Source organism: Equus przewalskii, chromosome 5, assembly GCF_037783145.1.
Source record: "Equus przewalskii isolate Varuska chromosome 5, EquPr2, whole genome shotgun sequence".
NCBI classification, from domain to species: domain Eukaryota; kingdom Metazoa; phylum Chordata; class Mammalia; order Perissodactyla; family Equidae; genus Equus; species Equus przewalskii.
The window spans coordinates 20,871,017-20,877,493 of record NC_091835.1 but is presented as its reverse complement, the minus strand read 5'-3'; the positions used below and the strand labels follow the sequence as shown (position 1 = coordinate 20,877,493).

General features: G+C 40.2%; 1 long non-coding RNA gene across 3 annotated transcripts; it reads left to right on the top strand.

Moving 5' to 3' along the window:
• The first annotated feature begins 2,775 nt into the window (after positions 1-2,775).
• Positions 2,776-6,101, top strand: LOC139083271 (uncharacterized). 3 transcript variants are annotated; one of them, XR_011539860.1, is made up of 3 exons: positions 2,776-2,871; positions 3,454-3,668; positions 4,923-6,101. It is a non-coding gene; the product is annotated as an uncharacterized lncRNA (long non-coding RNA). The 3 variants fall into 3 exon arrangements; XR_011539859.1 differs by lacking the exon at positions 2,776-2,871 and having other exon boundaries at positions 3,243-3,668; XR_011539861.1 differs by lacking the exons at positions 2,776-2,871; positions 3,454-3,668 and adding an exon at positions 4,055-4,337.
• The last annotated feature ends 376 nt before the right edge of the window (positions 6,102-6,477 follow it).

Below are 6,477 nucleotides of genomic sequence, written 5' to 3'. Positions count from 1 at the left end.
CACACCAGGCCAGATGGTAGTGAAGTTACAGAAAATCTAATGGGAAATAAAAGGTCCTAAAAGCAGCCCAAGAGAGGAAAACGGTGATCTATAAGGAAAAATTAGACTTACAGGAGACTTCTTATTATCTGCAAGGGAAGCCAGAGACATTGGAATGATGCCTTTAAAGCACTGACTTAGGATTGTCAACCCTGGAAAATAACGTTTACAAACAATGGCGGGGGCCAGCCTAGTGGTGTAGTGGTTAAGCTTGTGTGCTCCGCCTCAGCCACCCAGGGTTCGCCAGTTCAGATCCCGGGTGTGGACATACACACCACTCATCAGGCCGTGCTGTGGAGGCATCCCACGCACAAAGTAGAGGAAGACTGGCACAGATGTTAGCTCAGGGCCAATCTTCCTCAAGTAAAAAGAGGAAGATTGGCAACAGATGCTAGCTCAGGGCCAATCCTCCTCACCAAAAAATAAAATAAATAAAAATAAAATAAAAACAATGAGAAGTAGAAGATAATTTTATAGGCAAACAATGGTTTTACCACAAAGAGATTTTAACCAAAAGGACTCCAAAATACGTTCTCTAGGAAGAGGAAACAGTCCCCGAAGGAAGGTCTGATTTTGAAGAAATAATGAGTAAAATAACTTCCAAAGAAGTGGATACATTTTTTTAAAGTCTATGTAAAATAATAATAATAATTTAAACAAAGGACAGAATACTGGAAAACAAGAGCAGGTAAGTCTGGAGGTTAGACAGTTATTCAGACGTGGACAAGGTATTGACTAACTTTAGATATGAGGGTCAGTAAGCCTGAATTCCAAAAGCAAACATTATAAAATAAAGTAATAGAGAGTATGACTTTCAAACTAGAAGAGGGGAAAATGGAATAATAATGATTAGTAGCAATAGAAAAACAGCAACAACACTAACAACAAATCAACTTATTCAAACAGAAAGGAAAAACCAAATGGAGAATTAGAAGGTCAAGTACAAAGCACAGAGGAAGATGAAGATGGAAAAAGAAGCCTTCATATATAATAATCCCAATAGATACAAATGTATTAAACTTTCCACTGAAAATACAGAGAGCATCAGTTTCAAGTAAGCTAAAAATCTACTGTTCCCTATAAATGAAACACACCTAAAGCATGAGGATTCTGTACGTTGAAAGTAAAAGAGTTAAAGATAGAAGGGAAATACGAAAGAAATCTGGAGCAGCTATAATAATATCAGACAAAATAAATTATTATTGGGGATAAGAATGGTTACTGTGTATTGACGTAACAATTCTAAATTTGTATTATCCTAAATAGCTACAATACGTAAAGCAAAAATTGAAAGAATTATAGGCAGAAATTGACATATTCTTCACCAGGGTGGAAGATTTCAACACATCTTTCTCAATTATTGATACAGCAAATAGACAAAACATTAGTACAAGTATGCAAGATGTGTCCAACACTATTTAACCAACTCAGTTTAAATTGACGTTCAGATACCCCAGCATTCAACAATGGGGAAATATACATTCTTCTCACATACAAATGGAATATCTACAAAAATTGAACATCTAGCAGACCATAAAGAAAATCTCAAAACTTAAAAAAAAAACCCACATCTTACAGATCATGTTTTTTAACAACAATGCAAATTAGTTAGAAATCGATTAAAATATGCATATTTTTAAAATTTAAAGTCTCATGTGTTTCATAGACAATGTGTTCCATAGGCAAATATATCTGGGCAACATTGGGTTAAATCGCATTTAATAATAATACGGAGGAGAAGGAGGAGATTTTTTGCCGCAGGAGTTCTCATACGCCTTGACATACTCACGTATATCACGCTTTTCTAGGTGAAGATGTTTCACACATGTTTCATATGTTTATTTTATCATATGGAGTAACTTATGGGACTAGTGCTCTGGGGAACACACTTTGGGAAATATTGTTCCACAGCAACCCCAAACATACTTCATATAAAGCATGTTATTATTACTGTTTTTGTGAGGAAGATTAGCCCTGAGCTAACATCCACCCTCAATCCCCCTCTTTTTGCTGAGGAAGATTGTTGCTGAGCTAACATGCATGCCCATCTTCCTCTATTTTATGTATGGGGCACATGCCACAGTGTAGCTTGATGAGCGGTGCTAGGTCCATGCCCCAGGATCCGAACCTGCGAACCATGGGCTGCTGAAGCAGAGAGTGCGTGAAGCTAACGTCTATGCCATGGGGCAGCCCCTAAACCATATTATTTTTATTAACCCTATTTAACTTCCTCTGGCAACTGCCGGGCTGGATATTACATCTCCCAGGATGCATTCTAATAAAACCATGAGTCAATGCTCCTGACTAAATTCTACACGGCACACAGCGCACTGAACAGAAAAGAATCACTTTGCAAGAAGAAAGCATGCGAAGATAGGAAGGTTTGTGTTTTTAAATTGTCCTCATTTTTCAAAAACACTCAAGCTACTCTAATCCACAGCAAAGCTCTGAGACCCGCTATACAATTGCTTAAACGCTCAGACACACCATGACTCTCTTGGGCTTGACCCTCATCCAAGATAGTAAAGAGACCTGACTTTCTTTCCAGATCAGTGAGCCTGTGGCAGGGTGATGAATCCCTCCGTCCATGAAAAGTTAATCCATTGCGTTGCCTGGAGAAATAAACCATTTCTGCCCCTTTCTAGGTCTTTGTCATATGCTTGCCCTTTAGGACTGAGATAATTCATTAGTTCTGCTTTGTCAGGGGCCCACCTGTATTGGGTTAATGAGTAGCCAGAATGGATCAGAGGGATGGAAAGGCCGTGAACCCAGCCCGAGGCTGGGGCAGCTCTGAGGAGAGGGAAGTTTTCTACAGGAATCTTATATTCTAAGGTAAGAAAAGCCCACATATTATGAGTTCACTTGACAGTATTTTTGTACACCTCAGGAGATATAGATGTTAATCCAGGGTGGTGATTTTTAAAACGTGTCCAAAAATTCTTAATATTCCTCTCTTCAAGAGATGGAACTTAGAGCCCCCCTGATAGCCTAGTGGTTTAGGTTTGCGCCCTCCACTTCTGGGGCCTGGGTCTGGTTCCCCAATATGGATCCACACCACTTGTCTGTCAGTAGCCATGCTGTGGCGGCATCCCACATAGAAGAACTAGAACGACCTACAACTAGAACATACCACTATGTACTGGGACTTTGGGGAGGAAAAAAAAAAGAGACAGAGAGGAAGATTGGCAACAGATGTCAGCACAAGGTGAATCTTTCCCAGCAAAAAAAAAAAAAAAGGAGATGGAGCTTAATTCTCCTTCCCCCGAGTGTTGGTTGGACTTAGTGACTCAGTTCTAATAACTAGAACATGGCAGAAGTCAAGGAAGGCTGCTTGTGAGATTCAATTATAAAAGATGCTGCAGCTCCCATCTTGGGTGTGCTCTCTTTCTCTTGTGTCTCTTACTCTGGGGGAAGCTATGTCATGAGCACTCTGTGGAGAGGTCCACAGGGCAAGAAATGGAATTCTCCTGCAACAGCCACGTGAGTGAGCTTGGAAGTGGAACTTCCAGCCCCGTCAAATCTTCGGGAACTACAGCTCCTGTCAATAGCTTGATTGCAACGTCATGGTAGACCTTGAGCCAGAACCATCCAGCTAAGCTGCTCCTGGATGCCTGACCCTCAGATATTGTGTGAGTTAGTGAGTGCCTGTTGTTTTATGATGCTAAGTTTGGGGATAATTTGTTATGTAGCAATAGATAACTAATATACACAGTGGTCAGAGCTATTGAGGGCATAGAGTAGCCATGCCTAAATCATCTCCGGTGATCTGTACTGACTCCACGTGGCTAGGACTGTACTGGGCTGATGGGGAAAAGCAATTCCTTATAAACGTAAGACTGAATTGTTGGGGAGGTGGTGAGGATGGAAAGAAGCTCACAAGATACAGGAATGGTCCTGCAGCTCAGCTCTCTATTGAAGACAGACAGGAGGGGTGAGATCATGACCACATGGATGCAGCAGTGTGTTGGCAAAGTGTCAGAGATGGAGGTAGTGCTGGGAAAGCCGTCAATGAGGAGTGTGTTACCTGCTGCAGAAGAGAAAGATCCTGGTGTGATAGGGGTGTGGAGAGACCTGAGTACCAGTGTTAATTTTGGTTGCCTGGTAACAGCGGCTATGGTGGTCAGGGGGAGACGGGGACAGCTCCAACTGGCTCCACCGAAACCTTGCCTTTGGTAGACAATGTCTAGGAGTCCAAGTGCTGGGCGCATTGGCAATGACGGTGCAAAGAACCGTGCGGAGCATGAAAAGGAATTGGCCAATGAATGCCCAAGGCTTAAACTGACGGAGTGAACTCAAAGGTGAGAGATCTTGATTTCTCCTGCCCACAAAGGTTGAGAACTTCCAAGTTGGACCTTTAGATTGGAATTTGAAAATTAAAACCTGAGACGTACCTATCCTTTTGAGGTTGGGATTTACTTAAACTTTAACATACTGAGTGAAAGGGGCCTTTCTTTATCATCTCCCCAGTAATTTATTTTGATATCTAATGAAAGAAAAAATAAAACAAGAATTAGAAAATAAATTTTTAAATCTTTAAGAAATAAATAAAATTTTAATAACTTAGTGACACAAAGTTTTCCCCCAAATTCCTGTTTCGTGAACATGAATTCCAATGTATTGTTATAACGTATGTCTGAGCGAGAATTTAACCTTGCATTGGTTTTCCATTCTTGATGTGCCAATTGTTCCAGAGCTGTCAAGCTAACATTGCAGCAATGTTTTTCTGTCTAAAGCAATTGATTCGTTATTTTAAAATCTGTTCCAAGAACAGCTTTTGCGTTCGTTAACTGAGTTTCACTGACAACAAAAACATAGTGAGTCTGTGGTATAATATCAGAGTCTACAGAAAAGTGAAGGAACGAATTTATCTCTTTCTTCCACAGATGTTCCCTGGTTGCTTACCACGTGTCAGCCAGTGTGTAAAACACTTAAGAAGTAAATAGTTAATAGCTTGAAACCGAAACGTGGTTGTCAAGAGGAAGGCAAGCACACAGTGTGGAAGATACCCTGCTGCTGCTGCTGCTGATGGAGGCTAAGATTTACTCAGTACCTTATGCCTAGAGCTGCACTTAGTATTGTACAAGCAGTATCTCAGGAAATTGTTACAATGACACTATGAAGTTGTTATAACTAAGATCCTCATTTTGCAGATTAGGAAAAGAGGTTTAGTAAATTAAATTAACTTGCCCTAAGTCATACATATAGGCTGGTGCCTCTATAGGCGAGTAAGATCTGTCTGATTCCAAAGCCTGTGTTTTTAATTTCCACATCAGCAGGAGAAATAGAAAGGGAGCTGTGCATACTGAAAGAATATTATTAGAGATGCTAGATAAAGTTTCAGAATTAGCGTCTGCACATGGAAGCAATAAGGAGAAGAATCGGCGTCCGTACCGTGGAGAACCAGAGGAGGCGTTCTCTCAGAAGGTGGGGAAAAGGACAAAACACCGAGCGCTGGAGAATGTGGAAAATGTCAGGGTAATTGGACTTTCTGTGGAAGAGATCAGAATCCGTGGAAAAGGATGAACAATATATGATAGAATAAAAATTCCTGTATCTAAGAAAAACTCATCTCTGGACCTTGAAAAGATTCACTGAGCACAGAGTCAAATTACCAAAAAATAGAAACATAAATGTATTCTGTATAAATGCTTTTATTTTTAGTGAAACACAAGAAAATGCACAGATCCTAAGTGTTTGATTCTATGAGTTTTGACACAAACAAGATAGAAAATAATTCCAAAACCAGTTAGCTCCTCCGTGCTCCTTTCTAGTCAATCCCTACTCCCAGGGGCAGCCACCATTCTGATTCTCTCACACACAGTAGTTTTGCCTGTTCTTGAACTTCACATCAATGGAACTGCACAGGATGTAACTGTCTGGATTCTTTTGCTCGCCGTATGTCTTCACAATTCATCAGTAGCTCATTTGTTTCTATTGCTGAGATGTATGCCATTGTATGAATAAACAACAATCTGTTTGTCATTTCTCTTGCTAATGAATGCTTGGATTTTTTCCAGTTTTTGGCTATAATAAATAAAGTTGCTACGAACATTCTTGTGCAAGGCTTCCTGTAGACATCTGTTTTCATTTATCTTGGGTAAATACCTAGGAAAGGATTCGCTAAGACAGGGCAAGTTTATGGTCAAATTCATAAGAAATTGCTGGACACTTCTAGAACATGCTTTTACCCTCTCCCCAGCAGCGTGTTGGAGTTCCAATTGCTCCACATCCTGGCCAACATTTGGTGCTATCCATGTTTTTTCATTTTAATTTGGATGTGAAGTGGTATCATATTGTGGTCTTAATTTTCATTTCCCTGAAGACTAAGGATGTTGAGCATCTTTTCATGTGTTTATTGGTCATTGTCTATCTTCTTTGGTGAGGTGTCTGTTCAGATCATTTACCCATTTTTAATGTAGAGGCCTCTCATAATAAGCC